We start from the raw sequence: 23,565 nt of genomic DNA, 5'->3' as shown, positions 1-23,565 counted from the left end.
TCCCCCTGCGCGCCCGCCCGGCCGGGGACAGGGACACGCACTGGGCGCCGCAGGAAAATGGCGGCGGCCGAGCTCCTCCTCGGGCCTTGCCGGACCTCTCCCGCGTCACGTGACCGCCCGGCGCCCCGCCCCCGTGACACGCCCCGCCCCCTCAGCGCCGCGGGGCGAGGGCAGGGGGCGGGAGCTCTTCCTCAGGTCGGGATCGCTTCCCTCAGGATCCCTTCCCCTTGAGCAGCCTCTCCTGCCCTGGGGTCCCTTCCCCTTGGGCAGCCTCCCCTTCCCCTGGGCAGGCTCCGCTCGGGAGATTCAGTGGGCCCCTGTTCGGGTTCAGCGCCGGGTAAAGTCTCCGTGGAGCGAGTGGGGGGTGTCTCCGCCCCTGAAGGAAGTAATTTAGTATTTCTCAGCCTGGAAAGTTTTTGCAGAAACTCTTTGGTGTCACCTTCGGCTAGGGAAAGCGCAAAGGGAAAAAAAAAAGCCTGTTCGCAGGGGTTCGGGGCTGGTTTCTACGATCGGGCTTCTTCTCGGAGTTATTTTTATTTGAAAGCTCGCCAAAAATTTCTCGAATGTACATCACGGCCAGCATAAAAACACTGGTGGTTTTCAGGTCTTTCATGATTAGCCTCCCACTGTTCTGCTACTCAGCCAATGCTTCTCGGACTTAGTAGGTGGCTCTGTCCTTGGCAGCCCGGGATTTTGTACGAAGTTAGTTGGTTTCTGTTCTTAGAAGTTAGAAACTGTTCCTCAAGGTGCCTTCTCTCGGCCTGGTACCTACAGCTGTAGACGTGGTTACCTGTATCCCAGTGGCAGACAGTGAGCAGCAGCTACTTGGCGTCCTTGCCTCCTATCGCCCATTGCCGAAGTGCAACTTCCATTACTCCTTGCAACAGGGCTCTTCTCCTCCTCCCCAAGCCCACAGCAGTGAATAATACAGCAAAACCGCAGGACTCCAGCTGACAAAGTTCTTCCTCTCCCAGAAGTGCCTCCTGAGGAGCTGTCTTGTAAGTGTCCCCCATCCATGAAGCCACTGAAATATTTATTGGGCAACTTAAAGAGAAGCAGTATACAAATAATACTCGGCTCTGTGTGCTTGACAGGATGTGTAAGTAGGATTATCTGTTCATAATGCACAAGGAAAATCGGTGTCAGAGGAAGAACATCTGGTGAAAGTTGAACCCAAATAATGCCATTTGTGTGTGTGTGTATAAGGAATGCTTGCAACATGTAGAACTTGCTTTCTTCATAATGCCAAGCTCTTTGAGGATACTGTTGTATTTGTATTTCTTGGCTCCTTCTGAACTGCTTTAGGAGTCCCAAATATCCATGCTGGGGAAATAAATCACTGATGTATACAGCAGCAGACTCTGGCATGAGACAGCTTCAGCATAAAGCTTCACACCATGAAAACACAGAGGCTGCTCTAGGCTACTGATACAGCAACACACATCGGTATTTTTTATGCTAACTTCAGCTAGGACCTGGATTTCAACACCCCATTTCAAACTGCTTTTGGAGAAATTCTGTGGAACTGGCCTGAGTAAATTAGGCTCCATCAGTTCTTCTCTGATGATGCCCATCACTTTCTCTAGGAACAGTGAAGCTGTACAAACAGAGGCAGCTTGTGACTCTAGGAGTTACTGAGACCAGATTTGGACAAAATATCTCATTCCTGAGGGAACAAAAAGTGACCTCAATCTTAGAGGTCCAAAACCAAAAATAAATGTTGCCTTTTTTTACAGCTCTTCTTGCTCACTGAAAGCTCACAGTTTTACTCCACAGTTAAAAATTCTACTTGTAATGCTTGTTCATTAGCAGAAATGGGTGAGAGAACTGATGGCAAAATATATTTCGATAATTGTTTGTTGCTTTTTAATTGCTTGGGAGATACTTGATACCATTACAGCAAGAAGCTGGAAGCACTATGACAGATAATATCTGAGCACCTCCCAAAGATTTGGAAATTGAAATCAAAATATTAATCTCTTTTCCTTTCCAACCTGAAGAAAACAAGTTTGATTAGTTTATAACTCATTTGTTTTTGTTTGTGTGCCTGGGTGTGCTTGAGAATGAAAGGAGAAAGGAGTACATATCTAAAGAGAAACTACTGCAGAGATAGGAGTCCTATATTTAGTGGAGCAGCAAACCTAAACAACATTCTTTTCTCTTGTGAAAAGTTCTTCCAGTATCTGGATATGACTCCTGTGAAAATGCTGTATCTTGCATTCACAAGCTCCCCAAAATTGTCAGTACTTCCCTGGTATTCAGCTATCCTGGAAGGACAAACAAGCTAACAGATCTGTTTCTTCCCATGTGTATTGTATAATGCTGAAAAGCTTGCCTCAGCATGACCTCTGCAATTTATTATGTATATAATTTTCTTGCAACAGTGTCATTTCCACTCTGTGAGGTGCCTGCCACGCTGTAATGCCTGCAGTCTGCCAGGGTGATTTGGTGTTCCCAGTGCTGCTGGCATCCATGCCCTTCCTCCTTGCTTCATATTACTGTACACTATTAGGAGAGCCATGGGTTGGGGGCACTATTAATCAGAAATAGCTTCAGATTTAAACCAGGTGTTTTGGCTGAATTTCAGGTCTATTAGAAATCAGCCCATCTGAGGCACAAAACTATGAGGAACAAAGGTGAGCACATGCTGATAAACTGTTGCAGTCTCATTACCAAGGATTTGAGGGCATATCTGCTAAAAGCAACAAAAAAACCCCATCAACCATAATTTGGGAAGCTAAGGGGACTAGTGAAGAGAAGTTGAAGAGAGGGATTAAGTTCGAAATGGGGCTGGGCATTGGAACAGCTGAAGGCAATGGCAAGAGGGATGGGGCAAGGAGGCAATGGGTAGGAAAAGCAGAGGCAGCAAAGCCACCTAAGGGAAATAAGGTTGGGAAATGCCCTATCAGTGTTGTATAAATGATTTGAAAACAAGTTACATTCCAGATGTTTCACGAGACCCATTTACAGGATCCCTATGGTTTCACTGCTATTAAGGGTTACGGTATTTTCTCCAGTTTTTCAAGGAAGGTGATTTTGATGTCAGCCCCAGGAATTCGGCATTCATTTGAGTAGACAGAAGATATAGAATAGGCTGTAGGAAATAGAAACACCAGCTTCCCAGATGTAGCTCTCTATGCCATTTGTCCATGTCTATGGCCACTTTGTGGTCCATTTCTTGTGCACCTCTGGCAACAGAGAACTCCAGAGCAGCTGCACAGCTAGAACCAGGCCACTCACTGACCATATGCAGCAATCTACAGTTAGTGATGCACTTTTGAGTAGCCTAATTTTGCCCAGCCTAGTAGAGCTCTGCCCGTTTAACTCTGGTGTAATAATTTCAAAACCAATTTCAAAGAGTTTGGAAAAGATTTACCCAATGTTGTTTTTCTGTGACTATTGTAAGAATCCAATATAAGAATTCAATATAATTTGCATCACCATAGCAACGTCATCAAATAATTTTATAGACAATAATGAATTTTTTTCCAGCAACAGTTCCAAGAAGATAAAGAAACTGGAACAAAGAAAAATTACTGTTAAAATAACACTTCTTAGTGGCACAGTGAAATTAAGTAGTCCAGGAGTGTGGTTCTTGTTACTCATTCATGTTGCCAACAAGACCAGAAGCCAACAGAGGTAGGCAAGGTGGCTACATTGCATGGCTAGGGGAAAAGGAGGCAACAAGATCATTGAGGATGTCTGGAATATTGCAAAATAATCACAAAACACAGTGGAGTTAGGATACTTTTTTAAATGATACCCCTCTTCACTACTCCAAAGGTGCTTGTTCACAGGTTTTCTTTTTGCTTCTCTTATATCCAGTTTGTATGAAACGACATTTCTGATCCTTCAGACTTTTAGCACTTAGCTCCTTCCTTTCCTAATGATCATATTTTCATGTTCATTCCTGTTTCAAATACATCACCCTTATCCATCCAACTATCCATCCTGGGTCTATCCAGAATTTTCCTGCTGAAACAGGAACATTCAGCTCTTGCTGTGCATTTCTCTTGTATCACCTGCTTTTCTTCGAGCTCCATACTGTCCTCACATCTATTCCAAATCTATCTATCTTCAAATCTATTCCAGCTCACTCCTTGCAAAGACAACTTCCTCAAGTCCATAGTGAATCAGAGATGTCTTTCCTGATTCTCTTCCCTCTTTCTGGAAATAGTGGCAGCTTTCATGTTTCTTTTGTTCCTTTTGCATTTCCTCTTTTGTGCCTCTCTCTGTAAGTCAAATATCCAACTTCCTTCCTTCAAACACAGTATTCTAAGCTCGCAGCTTGTGTCACCTTCTCATGCAGCTCCAGTTATCTAGTAATCAATGTCCCTTGCAGTGCTGTTACCTGAAAGGAGGTTGACTTTGTCAAGAAAGAAAGCAGCTGCCCAAAAGCTAACATAATTTTGACATGAGAAATGCATGTAGGAAGGGAGAAAAGTGAGTCAGTACCATTGCACAGGAGGGGAGCAATCAGAACTAATTTTACTCTATTCACTTAGGAGCATGATATCTGGGTAGGAGCTTCCATACTTCATGTGAGTATCTAAGTAGAGGTGGAAAACATATATGATGCTTCTGAATCCTGTTGTGTGTTCTAACACCTTTATCTCCTTGTCCTGACATGAAACTTGCACACTGCAAGATTGATGGTGTCATTAATGCTATAAGCAGGATTCCCACCTGGCCAACAAATGCACATAGTAAATGTCTTAGAGTGTGAGAGAGGAAGGAAACAAGCTCCCTTACATTTTGTTCACACTTCCCAGTGGATGTGTCAAGCATTGACACCTCTGAAGAGCAAGAGGCCTGCTGTCCTCTGCGTTTGCCATGCAGTGTCCATTCGCAAATATTCCTAATGCACTCCTGCTGCTGCTCTTTCCTACTGTGGTTTTTCACACATCCTTTCTAGGCAGCAGGCACTCTCACAGTAACTCACTCAGATACTGAACAAGGAAAAGCAAACCTTATAACACAGCCTCACCAGCATGGTAAGTGCACCTATATACTTTCCCAAAATTTCTGGAGACCATCTATCATACAGGAAAATAAGTGGTCCCATCCCTGCTAGTGACACTTGTCCTCATCCCTTCCCCCCTAGTTTGATGTCGAAAACCTAGGGCCTTGCTGCCAAATGCTTGTCCCCATCATTGCAGGCTGGCAGTGTTTGTGAGACTTGGCAGGAAACAGCATTTGATAAGAATCCTTCTCTGGGCACCTCTGAGAGGGCGCTGTCATTCATTTCATTCCCCTGCCAGTTCACAAACACCAAGCCAGCAGGGCAAGTGCAGGAGGAACTGCATTCCTTTTGGGCTCCTGTAACTTGGAAGCAGCCCCTATCATTTTCAGTCACCTTTGAGCCAAAAGCAAGCTGAACACACTTCAGCCCCAAAGGAATATTTTTAAGGAAAGTTATAAGCGAACAAACAGGCAGGGTATCAATGGAACAGCCACTTCAGCCTGCTGCCAAGATAAAATTGGTACTTATGCTCACACTCTTGCACACACATGCGTGCAGCAGAGCTTAATCAATTCCCTCATTAATATTGAGGCTCATGTGCTCATGCTCTGTGTCTGGGAAAGCTTTACACCCACATGAATTTTGATGTGGAGCTGAAACAAAAATGTTGATGCTGGCAATGCCAACTATAGAGAGTAAATAGCTGGGGCCTGCCAATGCTGACTTGAATGGGGCTTCTCACCCAGAAGAAAACCTACATGTGAAAAGTATTCTCATGATCAGGTCTGTGCAGTAAAAGTAAATCTTGGTTTCCTTCCTCAAACAAATAAATCCATTTATGCCAATGAGTTGGTTTCAAGCCTTGTATGGGTAGGTCCTATTCCCTGGTCTTTATGTGAGATCTGAATCTTGCCCACTGGAGTGAGTCAGGCTATCGGTGTTTGGCTCTGTGCTTCAGGGGTCAGTGGCTGCATTTACATGTGGGCAGACTTCATGCTGATTAAATCAAACTACTGCACTGAAAAGAACATTAACTAAATGCCTCCTAACATTCTGATGGTGTATAAGCTATTCTGAATCTTAAAACCCATAGAGGATTTGTCCTAATTCATTCTACTACACACAAGTATATAAATGAGTGCTTTCTGTTTAGTAAAATTGAGGAAATGAATAAAAAAATTAATGGGAATTTAAAATTGCTTTCTCTTTCAGGATCTGAGAAGCAAAGAATTGCGAGTAATATTGGAATGAATGTTCTCACCTTCCCTGTCACCCTGTGTTTCCTAGTTTTATTTCTTAGAACTCAAAAAAGCAATACTTTCTTAGTAGCAGTGGTGCAGCAGGTTTGTCTTGATAATGTACTTCAGCCACGAGCCTTGTCTAGAAGTGATTGGATTACGTTTTGCTTGTCTTCTCCACCAAAACCAGGGAGAGATGCAGGCCAGATGTGAATGTCAGGGCCACAGCACTCCCTTCACAACTCTGTGTCGGGCACTCACCTTTCTGACAGCTCAATGGCCTTGAGGAGATCCCACAGTGGAGGGCCAAATGCAGGAGAACACGTACTCACAGTTCTAACTCAGGTTGTGCTTTCTCCACAACTCCCCACTGCTTGTGGGTAGTGTTGAGGTGCCAGAGAGGGGATAAGATGATATGCTGGGAACAAGGGAATTGCTAGCACTGCACTAGTGGAGTGGGAGGGTGGCTACAAGAAGGCTAAAATTTCCTTGGTAGCCTCCCAATAAATCCGTATCAGTTTAAAGCTACAAGTGAATCTGGCAACAAACTTCTGTGACTTTAGATCATAAGTCACCCGCTGTGTTGAAAGCTGTTTGATGTGGCTCTCTCCAGTCGCAACTGGCTGCAGGCCAACAAATTCACTTTCTATGGATCGCAAAATCACCACAGTTTTTACTGGTCACTTTTTCTCTGAAGCCAGGAGCAAAGAGTAGTAGAGGATTTGTGTATTTAATGCATCCACCTACCCAGTTCTTCTATTTGGACCACTTCTATGTGCTTTCAGTAATCAGTTAAGCCTGCTGTTGCCTTTCATACAGCATCCCTTTTCAATGGAAATCCAGACATGTTGGCAGTGCTTGCTACTAGAGGAATAAAGAAGGAATAATGATCCAAAAGAAAAGTATTGTAGTCTCTCAAATTGCACTGGGATATTCTCAAGTCCAACAGTAGCCCTGCATGTGTTGGTATTCATTTCTAACATTCTTCAAGAGAGCCTGTTCATTCCTGAAGACTTTATGCATTGCAACAGCCGCTGAAACTTAGGAAGAACTACAAAAGCAAGATACTGATGAACATTCTGCGCACCTGTGTTTTTTAAGCCTTACAACCAAAAATCCAGCGAATTACAAAGAGCAAAAATGGGTATCAGATGCATTGAACTTACTCAGATTAGATAACGCAGTTGGAAGAAAGAGAAGATAAGTATTTTATGCAACATCTTGTTGACCTGTAAGATCAGATAACTAAAAGAATATTTTACTAAGAACAGTTGTAAAGAAAGTAGTAGTGTAGGCAGGTAAAACCACAGATCAAATACTTTGCAGGTCCATATTTCATCACAAGGCAGTACGCTTTCAGATGCCAAATTCTGTTCCTGTTGAATCTATGGCAAAATGCCCACCAACTTCAAACAGAATAGGTTTTGTCCCTCTAAGCTATGAGTATGGCCAGCAATACTAATGCAGAAGAGAAATAAATTGTGTAGGTGAAGAGTAGGGAGTTGGTGCTGAAAATTTAGTGCCTGCCTGATCTTAATCCTTTAATTTTCAAATTAACAAACCCCTTTTACTCTTAAAACATTATATCAATCATTGGTTTTTTTGGTCCACAGTATTTTAAGGTCCATTGGCTGAAGTGATTAATGCTAATAAACTTTTATTTAGTAAGTAGTTTTTTAAATAGTTAACCCAAGTTTTCAGAAGCATTAGAAACATTCTTTTAAAACCAGAACTTCTTGGAATTGCAGCAAGTTTTGTTCGATTAAGATCTTTAAACCTTCTCATTGGTATTCTCTTTTTACCTCCTCCTCTGTTCCATGACATTCCCTTTAGCGAAGTTTATCCAAATCTATATTCTTAAACCTTATCCTGAAAGTGGCTAAGTCCTTCTATTTGTTTGACAGCTCTCATCATTATAGCAGGTATCTGTGCATGGATGTGAAAATGAATAGCATAAAACAAACTACTGAACTTTTTTTGCATTAAAGTAATTTTGCATCAAAACAAATGAAATTGCCAGCAGTGTATCTGTAGTATTTTAAAATCAGATAAAAATAGGATTGCTGTATTCTTTAATTAACATAGCTGAAACTTAGCCAATTCGGCTTCGGACACAGCAGGAGACATACTGTTTGTCCTGATTTTGTGGGGAATGAAAAGATGTGATACTTGGCACATGAACTAACTGTGCTAACTTAAAATGTTACCAAAACATATTCAACTAAATCAAATATGGTGTCTTACCAGAGATTAGCCTACATATTTTAACAGAATGGAAGGGCACAGTTTTAAAGTTGTGGGTTACTGAAAGAAACAAAATCTAGAGAAAGTGATTATCAGTGACATGAAAACTTTGAAGAAAACTACTTGCATGCTGAAATCAGTGAGGTCCTTTGGCCTGGTGTTCTTACTTGCAGAGAGTAACATCATCTCCTATGAACAGTTCTGTTCATTTGGAAATCCAGTCTTTTATGGCAAATGAAATCTCAAGGTGTTTCAACTGGAGTGAACATTTTCCATTGTCAAGATGTTAAAATCCACCACTTTTTAATTTCTATGTGCCCGTCTGCGTAAAATGCATAAAATGGGTTATGATGAGGTTAGAGGTATAATATTATGATGGGGATAAATTCTTTATTAGACAGAAACAAACATCAACTGAGTAAACATCATTAGTGCTTACAAAATCTAGACTAGATGTAGTACCTGACTGTGTATGACGGAATTTTAGTATCCTAGTAAGCAGATACATTCTTGTAGAAATTTTAGGGCAGAATTCTGTCATTCTCAGATGCACATCCTTAAGCAAAGAAACTCTCAGGAAAAACTTATGAAGAGCCCAATTAGAAAACCTCTGATGAAATCAGATGCGGCTTTCAAAACAGTCCTGTTAGAGAAAGGTAAAACTGATTTTTCCTGAGACAGTGAGGACTGAATCCAGAGAAATTCCTTGAGGAGGGACATTGCTACCCTCCTTGCAAAGCTCTACTGTTTTAAATTGCACTTTAAATTCCTACTAGTAAGGTGAGGGGGATATTCATTAAATTAGTTCATGTGGCAACTGCTCTCCCCATTCACTTTTCAGTAGACAGCCCAGCTCAACTTGGGAATAACACTGGCCCTTGTATGAGAGGGCTATGTGCAGACAGATACCAAATTTACTTTTAGTGGCCTTCTGTCTTTAGAATTTTTTTTTTCTTCAAGAGTTTCGTTATGAAGACTGCCTCATTCCAAGGTATAACATTTCATGGTTTTGGAAGAAACAGCTACCTGGAGAACTTTTCTAAATTGCCTCACAGACCACATCCTTTGGTGTTTCTCTAATCCAGACCATTTTGTTTCCTAGAAAGTACAGCTCATCCATTCAGAGGACTGAGTTTCCCTTGTACAGATGGTTTGCCTGTTAAGAAACTTCCCTTCAGAAACCACAGTATAACATGAGCACCCTTAGGCAATAGTTCCCAAAACTGGGGTTCTGACCATTCATGAGGTTGTAGTAGTCCTGAGCAAGGTTGTGATTATAGCCAAAATTAAGTTAGATAGTCCCAGGGCTGTGAGCCAGTCTGAAGGGGAGCTTGCAATGAGAAGAGGAGTTACTCAAAAGACAACTGGAACCAAAGATTAAAGGGTGAGGCAGAAATCTTGTGTTTCCCCAAGTCAGGGCCACTGATTCACTTTGCATCACACTCCAAAGAGCTGTGACCTCTTTGGGTGAGGCACGATTTTGGGCATCATTCCTCAAAGATCCTCAGATCTCTTTTCTACACCGAACCCATACTCCTTTGGTAGGAGGAGGTAGGATGACTCAGTCACTCCTCAGGCTCTCTGTCACTTCTCTCTGATACAAACTCTCAGGAAAAGCAGAATGCATCCATGTTCTTTGGTAAACAAAGGGATCTGTGGGAGCATTTGTCCCCTTAGAGACTTAGAGACATTGCATGGGTAGATGGAGCAGAGTTGAAAACAAAGACCTAATTCCAGTGCTCTTGCAAAAACATCTGGCCAGCACTGTCTCTTAAAAAAACAGACTGGAGGAATGTAAACATGTGTTTGGCCCATGAAGGAGTCGTTACATAAATGTTAATTATGAAGAGGATTTCCCATGAGTACAGGCGCTTTTGACAGAACTTTGATCCCATGCAGGACACAAGTCTCAGGAGTCACATGCTCTGCCTTAGAGATGTGCTGACAATTCTGAGCCTTAAGAAGCAGCAAGGGCATTTGCTGTAGCACAGGAACAGAACAAGCTTTGATGATTGAAAGTGAAGTTTGCACAGCATCATGTTGAAGCAACTCTGTGTAATTAAACAGTTCCACTGGTCAGAACACGCAAATATCTAGCTATGATCCAAAAATGGTGAGGCATCTTCCCTTAGGTCACTTAAAGAGGATATCTGAGCACTGTCATATCATTTGGCATAGCAAGGGCTATGGAGCCATTATATTTTTGCTGTTATGGGACTGAGATTCTTCTCTTTGCTTTCAACATTTTGAGTTGTTAGGCTCTGACTTCCATGCCTTTTTTCTCCACAGTCAGGAGGGATTCGAGTTAAACTGACCTTTCCAAAGGGATGCTGAGATTCTCACGTGGCTAACATGACTCCAGGCTTCCACAAAGATCACAAGAACAGGGGACAACCTTAGGCTTTCTTTGCTGTGAATAGTGCCATTTAGAGAAGAGAGTGATTAACCATGTCCAAAGTGAAGCCTGTCCTCAAACCACTGGGGTGAAGGCACCAGAGGAGCAGTTCAATAATCACTCCATTTGCTTAAACAGACACTGTGGGCCTCCTCTTCTTCTCCCACTATGGCCACCCCTTCCTCCTGCACCACCCTTGTTCATGCAGCGCTTGTGCAGCTGGGTGATGAATCTGACCAGGGAACTTACCTGGCTGAAAAATATGGCTGGTATTTATCAGGCCTTTTTTGCAGTGTTACTTTTTCAGTTGGATCAGAGTTCCCTGTTCCAATTTGTGATGTGGCTCCAAAGTCTGTCAGCAGAGTAAAGGCAATGAGAGGTGGGAATGTTTAGAGTGGGAGTTCAGGGATATGAAAACCATAGGTCTTTGGTGTCCAGTGAATGAATATTGAACCATGCTTTTGGACTGATACCTTCTGTCTGCCTTGCCTGTTAAACTCTTACTGCGTGTGGTGCTCTATAAATAATGTCTTTTGAAACTGTGGCAAGCCTATTTTAAAAGAGAAACACAGTTACTGAATTTCCACTGTGATTTATCTGCCAGCCCTCCTCCCTCCCCAGTGGCTAAACATCTCACTTACGTATTTCACAAATGTGAAACAGAATACTCCACTGCTTTTTCCTCCATTCTTAAATGAAATTGTGAGAATTCAGCCTTTCAAAATGCCTAAGAAAGGCAGCAGGACTTCTGCTCAGGAAGAAAGAGAATGATCTAGATTTAAGGCTTTAGGGGGTTTCAAACAGCGAGAAAGAGTTGAAACATTTAAAAGACATGATTCCTAAGCAACCTTTTTGTTGAAGAAGTGTTTTATATATCAGAATGTCTGACCATCTATAAGGGGTTTCACAGGAATTCTATACTGGCACTGGAGAGAGTTTGTAGTCAAAAGGTAAATGAACACTTTGACTTAGTTAAGTTATTAATGCTGAAAATAACATTTTTATTCCAAGCAGTAAAACATGAGTTACAATTCTGAAGATGATACAGTTCAAAGCATATTTATTTGCAGTAAAAATCTGTCTCTAAAGGAGGAAATAGTGGTTTGTTCATAACATTGGCTCTGAAATATACTCAGCAGTGTCAGAGGGCCAGCTTTTCCAAGAAGATGATTCTGTGAGTGCCATTGGTACCCAAAGAGTAGGTGATATATTATGCATCCTTGATCTATGGCTTCTAGCTACATTACCTGTTCTCCTACTGATGTAATAACAAGGAGTCAAAACCTCAGCTGTATTTAATATTGACTCATAAGCTTTTGTCACAGGCGAGCATGATTTCCTGATGTCTTTGACACCCAGGAAAGAAGGATGACTGAGAGACCTATAAATCTCAAAGTCCTGTTTTAGACAGAGTGAAGGAGAGAATATTATGACAACGTAGCATTTACATGGTCAAAGTACTACAGTTGTAATAACATCTCAAATACCCTCATAAAGCTAAGGAGTAAACACTATTATCTCCATACAGAAGCTTGCCAAAGGTGATATACCCTGGAATTTATTTTAAGTAAGTTTAAGCTCTTCAGTTTCCCTCTGGAAACTAATAAGCCATTGAGAAGCAAACTTGTAGCAGAAGTAAGAAGAGATACTGGGTCTTGCTGGGATTCAAGCCCATGCCACCTCACAACTATCCGAATTTCCTGTCCGAGAGGTAGCTGGAAGCTATATTAAAAGCTGGAGTTTATTAAGTTGTGTCTGCACAGTTGTCTGGAATTTGTCTCCTGCAAGTTGTCCTTCATTTGGTGTGTCCTTGAAAAGAAGTAATCTTTGTTTCCACTTCTGATGATAAACCACAAGTTAAAACAAGCAGGTTTTTCCTTGAATGCCAACCAGCTATTATTATACAATTTGTTATCAGATCAAAGCAAACATGACCTTAGCCCTTGGACAGTACATCATAGCGCCATACCTTTCACATGGAAAGGAGGAGGAAGGGGGAGGAGAATACATATCCTGCTTTGCTCTCCAGGTGTGACTGCAGGTACTTTAAACCACAACTATGGAAGTGGCTCTTTGACTTTCATACTGATGGGGGGGTCTCCCCTCCTCAGCCTATTTCTGGGTGCTGCTCTCCATGTAGCCCAAAAGCAACTGATCCACAGCCTTGCTGTCTAATGACTCAAAAAAATGTGAGGACAGATAGAAGCCATATCCATTTCTGAAGTCACTTGCTCAGCAAATTAGTGCAGATTGATGCAGCCTTTATACCTTAGCAATAGTCCTTGCTGCCCCTGAGGGTTCATGTTGTGACAGGTGCCCTTCCCTCAACCTGCTCCTTCCTGTGCTTGCGAGACACAGACAGACCAGAGCTCAAACTCATCACCTGTAGGAAGCCTTTGCCAAGAACAGAGGATACTTTGCCGAGCTGATAGCTCTGTTGTTAATATTTTTAATTCTTTGCATTTTACATTAGAGCCCAGCTTCTGAAATTGAGTAGTTATGTGAGAAATTCAACTTCTGTTTATTTCTTTGGAAGGTTTCTAGTGTTCAGGTTTGCAAAGAAAGTACTTCTGAATTCAAGGCTCAGAAATTAGGTGCAAGGGGAACCCCTCTCCATAATTGCTACCTACAGGAAATGGTGAGATTTTTAAGCAAATTTCATGTTAATGAAATATGAGTCATGCTTTTTAAGATGTGGGATGCTGATAGAGCCTCTTTTAATGTCCTTTCCATAGTTCCACAGACTCTTTCACATCTGGTCATAGATCCCAGTGCACAGTTTGTATTGTTTAATAGTAGTACAACAGGTATCCTGATACCTGCTTACGTCTCAGAAGTCATGTCAGATAGGCACTGCTTGCACCTCCACAATTAGTTATTTTCCTTCCAAGTAAAGGAAGAGCTTTAGGCCAATGCAGATCACACATCTCAGACATGGTGGCTTTTCCCCACTTTTCTCAATACAGAGTTCTCATTAGCATTAAAAGTGAGCTCAGTACACAGCACCCTTGTTCTTAAAATGATTCTTGCTGTAAGGCTTCAGCTCAGCATCACTTTGGCTCTCCTTTCCACATGCTGTTCACACTTTTTGTTACAGCATTTTGAGCAATTACAGATACATTACAGACTAATTTATCCCTCACAATCACTCTCAGAGCCATGCAAAGGTGTTTTATTACCCTTCCTTTACTGACAGAGAAAGCAAGACATGAAGATTAAAAGCAATAGTCTCTCCTTTGTTTTTGTTCTTGGAAAAGAGCCAAATTTATTAAATTCTGGCTGAAGATGGGAGAGGAAAGTCAAGATGTGGGGACTGGTCTGGGACAAACTCCTCCCATTCCTTGAAGCCTGTTAAAAACAGTTCTGCCACAACCTTTGAAGATTAGGTCTCTGGGAGGTCCTGGAGATGACAAAAAGATGTAAGAGGGAACTTTGTGATGATATAAATTTTCCATCAGTCTGAGTTGAAGGTTGCAGTTTGTCACTGCAGAGACACAGTTTATAAGGAGCCTGTATTTAGAAGAGCAGTGAGGTGGCTGTGAGAAGTGACAGGGCTTCAGAGTTCACTGAACTGAAGTGGACCTTGAGAGAAGGAGTTGCTGTTAAAGAATTGGGAACAAACACCAAGAAAAGCAGGATGGTGGGAGGTTTGCTATGACACCAGTGAGCCCTCCCTGCTTCTGCTGCAGCTGAATTGTTCCTGGCTTGCAGAGGGAAAGGCCAATCCATTAGGAAAGAGAAGATTGCACTGATTCAATCAAGCAGAATTTGGAATGCATTTGCAGTAACTCCCAGTGAACAAGTTATTCTATCCAGGTATGGTAGGGGCCAAAACAGGGCCTCTAACTTATATCCTATTGGGAATGTCAGAGTGATAGAGAAGTATCATCCCCCCCGCTTACGGCAATGCATTCCTTGTGGGATCTGGATAGGATTCCCCAAGAGAATTATGAATTCTGTGTTAGATGAAGAACTCCTATACTTAAAAGACCAACTGAATAAGTGTCTAACTGATACATGGTAAAAATTTTGTGTTCTTGCACTTAAATTTATGTCACAAACTGGTCTTTCTCCATCCAGCTGTCTGTCTCAGTAAGGGCTCCGATTTCTGGAAAAGGTAGGAGATGCCTCTATACATCTATTTCAGACTCAGTTGACCTACCACTGTCATTCCAGAGGAGCAGAGAGAAATATATAGTTCCTCTGAACTCTGTAATTCTGTAAATTTGTTTGGGATTTAGAAAACAGGGTGATATATATGTTCTAAATGTCAATGACAAGATAGATAGGTGTTCCCTCCTTAACCTACCATTTTCTTTTAAAGTGTCCCTGTTTACTGTCTCATCTTGTTTCTTGTGTTCAGACTTGCAAAATAAAACCTGCTGGCATACACAGCACAGACAGCCCTGATCCCAGCCATGATTCCTGACTTTTCAGAACTCCCAGAACTTCACTGGTAATAGTGTCAAGCTCTGTTGAAAACTCATGCAAGGAGAGTCCAAACATCATTAGTGTAGATCTATGCCTTCACTTCCTATATCCAGGACAGTCATTAGCCCAAATGTTCTGTCCTGAGAGTGATATTTCTTCTTGTCTTCCTGTTTTCTTCACTGATTTTATTTAGCTTGGTATCCAGTCATTCAGTTTATATTCTGATCTAATCTCTCTGATCACTGTGGACAAAAAGTGGAACAATCCCACTCCAGCAGTGCATTTTTTTTACAGTAAGTGTGGTGAGGCACTGGCACAGGTTGCCCAGAGAGGTTGTGGATGCCCCATCTCTGGAAGTGTTCAAGGCCAGGTTGGATGGGGCTTTTAGCAACCTGGTCTAGTGGGAGATGCCTCTGCCCATGGACTAGAGGTTCTTCAAAGGTCCCTTCCAACACAAACCATACTATTATTCTATGGTTCTATTACAGAAATATGTTCGTAGAGAAGCTCATAAACAGAATTATGCCTTTTCTGCAAGATGAGGGTTATCACACATTTAGATAAGGCTTGGCAAGCTGTGTTCTCTCTTTCTGCTCCCACAGAATCTCTTCCGGCAGCTGCATTTTTCCCTTCACCTTTTTATTTACCTTTGTTCCAACTAAGACTGCACCACAGTGTTGGACCTCCTCACCTACCTCCTTTTGGCCTTGGCCAAGCCATCCAGTTGTGTTAACAGGAGGGTTGAGCTTCAGTGATCCCCAAAATTATGAGGATTTTTCTTTTGTCCTTCTGCCCCTGGACAGAAAAACACTGCTGTTCCAGCAGTTTACTAGAGTGTTAGAGCTGTTGGGAGTCCTCTGCTCTTTGTCCCTCTGCAGTTCCTTACTTTTAATTTTTTAAACATTTGTTGCCATCTCTTTCCAACTTTTCAGTCACTGTTCCCTGTAGTCCTTTGCCTTCTCCTTTTGTCTGCCTCCTTTCTTTTTTCATCCCTTCTTAGTTTCTGAGGGAGTGCTTTGATGGTGTTTCAGACATGGTCTGGTCTCCGTCCCTAAGACACAGGGACAAAAGGGACAGTGGCCAAATCATTAAATGAAGACCCATCTCCTGTTGTTTGTCTCACACATGGCCTCTTCTAGCTTCACCTCATGGCCGATGCTCTTGCACTGAAAGGACAGTGGCCTAAAGAGTTTGTCTGTTCGGGGTCACATAGGAAGGCCTTGGGGAGCTGTCAGGCCTTGTGTGATTTAGGCTGAATAGTCAGTGTAGAACAGTTCCCTTGCTGGCAGCACAACAATATGAAGCTTTTGTGGAATGCAAGGAGGGAATAAAGACAATGCTCAAATAAAAATCAGAGGTGTGGATGACATGAAGATATTTTCTTCGTCTCTGCAATCCATTCACAGCTTCATTCTTCTCCACCTCTCTCCCCACCAAGGCCATACTGTCTGTCCAGTGCAGTGGGATGCTTCTGCTGACACACATGGAATGGCGATGATGTAGTGATAGTGGAATTTCCAACTTCTTACACAACTCTGCATGTTAATGTGTAGAGATGCTTTCTCTGCATATTTAAATGCACAGCACTTAAACCAAACTACGGACTCTCTTCACATCCCTTATACAAGCACATATGCCCTCTTTTTCTGAGTCAGACTTTCAGACAGCACATTCTTGCTGCCTTGTGCTTGCTCTTCATGTCACACTGGCCATCCCAGTGGATTTGTGGCTGCTGTGCATCGCTGGAATAGGGCAGCCAACATGCACTGGGGAGAGAACCTGAGCAGCTGAGAGCAAGAGAATTTACTTTTACAGAATCATAGAGTCATTAAAGTGGGAAAAGTCAATGAGTCCACCCATTAACCCAGCACTGCCAAGTCCAACACTAAGCCATGTCCACAAGTGCCACATCTATATGTCTTTTTAACCCTTTAGATATATTAAAAAAAAAAAAAATCCTAATATCCAATCTAAACCTTCCCTGGCACAACTTGAGGCCACATCCTCTTGTCACTTGCTACCTTGGGAGAAGAGACCCACCCCCACCTCACTGTAACCTCCTTTCAGGCAGTTGTAGAGAGTGATAAGGTTTCCTTTATGGTATTTTTTACATGCAGTTCTCCATGTGAAACAGCTATATGTAGCTGTAATGGGCTGGTATTGTGCCATTTACAGAGCTGTTTAAACAAAAGCCCACCAACCTAAAACACTTTATTCTGGCTGCAATTAAATTTGATATCTACCTGCAGTCACTGTTGGAATCCTATGGCTTTTCCAGTGACTGATGAGGTGCCCAAGATGAGCTATTCCCTGGGTCGTATAACCCACACACTGCTATTGATCTTGTTAGCATAGATTTTGGTGAGTGCAGTTGAATATGCTGCTTTGAGATCTCCAAAATGCTTTTTTCAATGGATGTTAATCCTGAGCTACCAAAAAACCCACAGGTACAGGAAAGGCAGATCATGTTCTGCAAATCATGCACTGGGATCTAGCCAAGTACAAAAGAAACAAAACAAGAGCCACAGCCAGGCCTTTGAAGGTAAAATGTGTGAAACATTTGCTTCTGTTAAAAATACTCTGACTGCTTCTTTTGTGTGTCAGTCTTCCTGCAAAATCATTTGCCTCTATGGGCTTTTTTCCCCCCAACTTTGGATACAAAATACACACTCTGGATGGCTGCCAAAATGGTGAGGCAGCTTCCCTTAGGTCACTTAAAGGAGACATCTGAGCATTATCGGTTGGATTTTGTCACGCAGTGAGGGGAATATAAGATTTTTCTGCTTCCCTAACGATACAGCCTCTTGCAATACTTCAAGCAAACTGTGTTTTCATAGCTTGTTTTCAGAAGGAGCTGTATTATGAGCTAGCCAGAAAACTAAAGCCAAGCTGGTTATCTCATACAGCTTGCAACACTGTTCAGAAGCCAGTTCCCTTGTGGCTAAGATTTTCCAAAGATACGGATGACTTGAATGCACTAACATCTTTAATATCTGAGTGGCCTCCACAAAATATCTCAGAAAGTCTGTTTTTGGAAAAACTTTGCTCCTCTTCTGTGAAATTGAGCCTTTCTCAGTTGTCACAGGTTAAATGGGCAGTAACAAAAATCACAGATACTTTTAAAATCTTGGCTAAGTTATTCTTTGACCTTATACTTACTATGGATGTTTTAAAAGACCCTGCAAACTTGTTTGTATTATTAGAATCTACCAGCATTAATCCTGAAGTCTCCTCGGACATGTCTTATTTAGATGTGGATTTAAGCAAGCAAACAAGAACCTATTTAATATGGAAATTGGGAGCACTTCAGCAGAATTATCAACGCTGACTTAGGTTATTTCCTGAGGTAAACATGAGTAGTATCTTCCCTCTCCCATTAACTTTCTAGGTCCTCAATAAAACATTATAGAGAATTAGTTTCTTCTCTGTTGCTGGTTTGAACAGGAAACATTTAGTGCGGGTGAATAGTAAGTATTTTCCATATGCAAATTTGCTCATTTGCTGCCCTTTACTTCTTGTTAAGGGAAAGGGTCATTTATTCTGCTTAAAGCTTTCCCTCAGAGCTATTCAAATTAACAAGATGCTAAGTGTTTTACTGAGGAGGGTCTGTAATTTCCTCAGCTGGTACAGCTGGAAAATCGACATTTATTTATTCTGTGCTCAGAAATTACTGGGACAGAGGCATACATTTGCTATGTAAAATACATTGTTAGTTCCTCAGCATGTATCATGATGCTGGGTCAGAGTTAAGAAGGTTAATGAAATATTTAAAGTGAATTTTTGCATAGCATTTTTTTTACTACTGCAATGGATAAACCACAAAGCTAAGAGCATGTTTATGTAAGGTATTTAATCAGGTGTTTTCATCCTATAGAATGTATAGAGGCTATTATCAAGATGTTCTTACAACACTTGAACGAGATTAAGCTCTTTATAAATACTCTTTTAAAGGCAAATTTGAAATTTGCTTCTAAGGTTGTATTGCTGGAGTAATGAGCAGCAGAGCTGATGTCCCTTTGACCTCACTTTAATTTATACTATTATTGAGGCCAAACTGGCTGTAGTTGCGTTTGGGCTTGAGATTTTTAGAGGACATGCACCTGTGTCACCCCTGTCAGTCCAAAATTCAGTGGAGCTCAAGGGCTCTGAGTATGTTGTGTATAACAAAGACAGTATTTCTGACTAGGTCCCCTGGTCCGAGACATCCAGACAAAGGCATTATGTAATGATGAGTTTTGTCTCCATTTCCTTGCAGAACTCCTCGAGCAATGGAATTTCTTGAATGTCATCAAAAGAAGTCAGACCCAGATGTGGACTCTTCCTGCTTGATATGCCAGCAGTGAAGCTAGCTTTCTGTAGTTGCCCATGCTGCAGTGAGAGAAGGATTAAAAACTAAGGTATTTGAACACTGTGAAACTACACACAAATAAAGAAGTGGATATATTCAAAAGGGCTCTTTGCAAATAAACAACAAAAAAAGCCACCACTTTGACATGGCCAGGCTTGAAAAGAACACGACAAGATCAAATAATAGCTGTACCTGCTGGAGCTGGAACCAAAAAAAACTGGTCCACTTCATTTTCTACTTCACAAACAAGGAGTTTGGTTGATAAAAATGCTCTTAAGCCTTTTTAGCTCCGTGGTAGATACAAATTGCTCCAAAGTGGCTTTAGAGGAGCAGGCTGTACTGGTGGAGCATGGTGGCAGTTTGACTTTTTTCTAGGCAGTGGGTTTGGCGCCTGCTGAACCGGTCATAGAAGCATGGAATCATAGAATGCGTGGGAAGGGACCTTTGAAGATCATCTCGTTCCAACCTCCCTGCCATGAGCAGGGGCATCTTCCACTAGATCAAGTTGCTCAGAGTCCCATCCAGCCAGTCCCTTGAATGTTTCTAGGGATGGGGAATTTACCACTTCTCTGTGACAGTGTCGCACCACCCTCACAGTAAAGAATTTCTTCCTAATATCTAATCTAAACCTGCCCTACTTCAGTTTAAAGCCATTTCTTCTTGTGCTGCCCTTGTCAAAAGTGCCCTTGTCAAAAGTCTCTCTCAATCTTTCTCATAAGCTCCTTTTCACTGGAAGGCTGCAATGTCTTTTTGAAGCCTTGTCTTCTCCAGGCTAAAAAACCTCTTCTCTCAGCCTTTCCTCACAGGATATGTACTCCAGCCCTCTGATCACTTTTGTGGCCCTTCTCTTGACCCGCTCCAACAGGTCCATGCCTTTCCTCCGCTGATGACTCCAGGGGTGGATGCAGTATTCCAGGTATGGTCTTAACAGAGTGGAGTATAGATATGAAAACCATCACTACAAGACAAACACAGTCTGAAAAAGCCTTGGGAGTCTAGATCTCTGTTTCATTTCTATTCTGAATTTAGAGTCAGAGGCTGCCATCTTCAGTGAACTCATCATTAGCAGGATGAGAATGATCTGGGAAAAGTCTCTGACCCTGTTTCTGCTGTGGTAAAGCTGAAGTAATTCTGACTGTTGGGGTGTTTTGCCGTGGGTGAGCACTTTTGGGCATTTAACTGTTTATTTAGTTCCTTCAGCAGAATCACTGATGTCAGCAGCAGCCAAGCATGGCCTCAGCTGGCTAGTTACTAGATAAAGAAGACAAGATTGCAGTTTTGGGGGAATTTGACACACACACACAACACCACTCATCTTCTCCCACTGGTGCAGTGTAGAAAGATAAACTGCAGTGGTTTTAACAGTATAGGAACCTGGCATCTGAGACAGAGATGGTTTAACTTGTGTATTTTTAGAGGCATCACAATCTATTTGTTTGGGAATTTGTTTGATTGTTGTTTATTGTTTAAAAATCTGGAAACCAGCTTTCTCCTTTGTTGGACCAGAGAATTTTTCAGCAGTTTCAGCAAAATAAATATAAGGCATGGGATCTTGAACAGATACGATTTTCTTCAGGATATGTGTCAGAAATTTGAGTTAATGGGTAGCAACAACTGATATAAATGAAAATTCTACCTTAAATGGTGAAAAAAATGCTTTAAAAAATGGGTTAAGACCCATTTTTTGTTTACTTTATGTAAGACTTATGCAAGTTCTCCAATCTCTTTTCCAGGAGAAATGTAAACCAGACAAACTCTTTTTAAATATTCTGCTGTCATCGTGAAGAAACAAAGAATGACATCAGGCTTAAAAATCTCTGCCTAGATTATCAGCTGAGAAACATCTTGCTAAAACCATTTTGCCCACCAAATTTGAGAATTGTGATCATTTGTAATTGCAAATAACCCAACCATGCTAGTTAGGGCTCTCAATATTTTTAACATTATAACTGGGTATGCACAACAAGTCAGTGTGTGCCTTAGCAAAATGGGACAACAGGAATCCACCAGCTTAAAAGGACGATTGCATTACGCACAAAAGGGAAAAACCTGTTTGTTGTAAACGGTTTCATTTGTATCTCACAGCAAATTAGATTCCTTCAAAATCTCCTCAAGGGAGTGTGGCATCATGAAGCCTTTCATCAGGGGCCCCAGACTGGGCTCTGCTTCAAACTTCTTCAGAAGAACAGAACAAACATCCTCCTTCCACTGAGTCGGATGTTTTCCGAAGGTAGAACAAGGTATCCTCTGTACCTCAAAGGGAGGAAGGATCACATAACACCAGGCAAAAATGTGAAGTTACCAGTTTTTACAGGCTTTTTTATTATTATTACTTTTTTAAACCAGGAAGCTTTTCCACATCCCAGTTAGAGCTACAAAGTTCTATGGGTTTCCTCTGCTTTGGATGTACTGACATTCAAATCCCAGGCTCTCAAACACAGTCATTATGTGCTGGGCACCTTAGCAGAGAGAGAGTGGCTGGTAGAACATTTCACTCTCATAACAGCCCTATGACAAGTACAGAAATGGTGTATGTGGAAAATTATTTATCAGGAACTATTTGATGTATTTTTAGGTTCTCCTTTAAAGCAATTTAGTGGCTGGAAAGCAAGGGAGAGGAGATTAAGTTCCTGGCACACTCCTGGAACTTCTCTGTAGACTTCGGCTTTGGAACCAGCCACACCTGAACTTTTTGGGAGTTTTCAGCAATTCAGATCAAAATTGAAACATCTTTCTTATGACACCATACAAACAGTGTTTCCTGCCATTTTCTTCTCTTAACTCAATATCGTGTTGTTAATCCTGTGTCAGGCATTGGAACAGGCTGCCCAGGGAAGTGGAAGAATATCCATCCCTGGAAGTATTCAAAAGGATGTGGGACTTGGGGACAACATTTCATGGTGAACATGGTGGTACTGGGTTAATGGTTGGACTCCACAATTTTAGAGGTCTTTTCCAACCTAGACAACTTCACGATTCTAATCAACGGAACAAAAGTTTGTATGAACTTTGTCCTATACTGATGACTCTCCAGAATGAAACAGGTTTGTACTCTTGTTGTAGAGTTCCCCAGAAACATGGAACAAACCATAGCAAAGGTCTTTTTCTCTAGCAAACTGCCTAAATTTAAATGGCTCACATTCTTCTGGACTTCTCTGTTGTTGCTTTAATAGTTTTGCGTGTTTTGCTTGCACATGCAAAAATACTTAGATGTTGTTTAAAGCATTCTGGAAAATTAATTGTTTCATTTATGCCCAAGAGAGGAAAGGGCATGATCAGCTCAAGGGATTAATAAAAAGGGGTTTGAAGTTATTCACCTCCTAGGGATTCACTTCTAGGCTGCAGGTTGTAATGATTTCAAGACTGGCCAGTGGCACACTGACAAATGTTTCACACTTGCAGTCCCATTTCCATACATGGGAATGTCTGTCACAAACCTCAGACCACATGGTGCTTTCTATAAATTTGTGAACATTTCCAAGATAATAGACTAAAAAATTAATGGTGTGGAGATGACCTACCCTTTTATGTGTGGAGGATTTGTCTCAATGACAGAAGAAAGTAATTTTATAGATCATTGTGATAGATTTATTATCTTGATAATGAAAGTTGCTTTCTCTTTTACATAGCCAGGCTGTTGATCTCATAAACTCATGCTTCCAGAATAATGAGTCTTTTTAGACATTGTAGAAACAAGAACTGCATAACCAGCAGCAATGGAAGCTTTAACATCTCTTCCATTACATTTGTTCTTTAGTAAAGTCTTTGACACCATTTCCCACAGCATTCTCCTAGGGAAACTGGCTGCTCTTGGCTTGGATGGGTGACTGTGGGTTAAAAACTGTCTGGATGGCCCAGAGAGCGGTGGGGAATGGAGTTACATGCAGTTGGTAGCCAGTCACCAGTGATGTTCCCCAGGGCTTAGTGTTAGGGCCAGTCCTTTTTA

The 23,565-nt window shown here is 41.7% G+C and overlaps 1 long non-coding RNA gene across 1 annotated transcript; it reads left to right on the top strand.

Annotated features, from left to right (window-relative positions):
- Positions 1-8: 8 nt before the first annotated feature.
- LOC116439478 lies at positions 9-20,530 on the top strand. The gene is made up of 3 exons (XR_004238170.1): positions 9-998; positions 19,527-19,668; positions 20,426-20,530. It is a non-coding gene; the product is annotated as an uncharacterized LOC116439478 (long non-coding RNA).
- Positions 20,531-23,565: the final 3,035 nt, after the last annotated feature.

The sequence above is a fragment of the Corvus moneduloides genome, chromosome 2 (genome assembly GCF_009650955.1).
Source record: "Corvus moneduloides isolate bCorMon1 chromosome 2, bCorMon1.pri, whole genome shotgun sequence".
NCBI classification, from domain to species: Eukaryota; Metazoa; Chordata; class Aves; order Passeriformes; family Corvidae; genus Corvus; species Corvus moneduloides.
The sequence above is the reverse complement of the archived record's forward strand: the minus strand, read 5'-3'. Positions and strand labels throughout refer to the sequence as shown.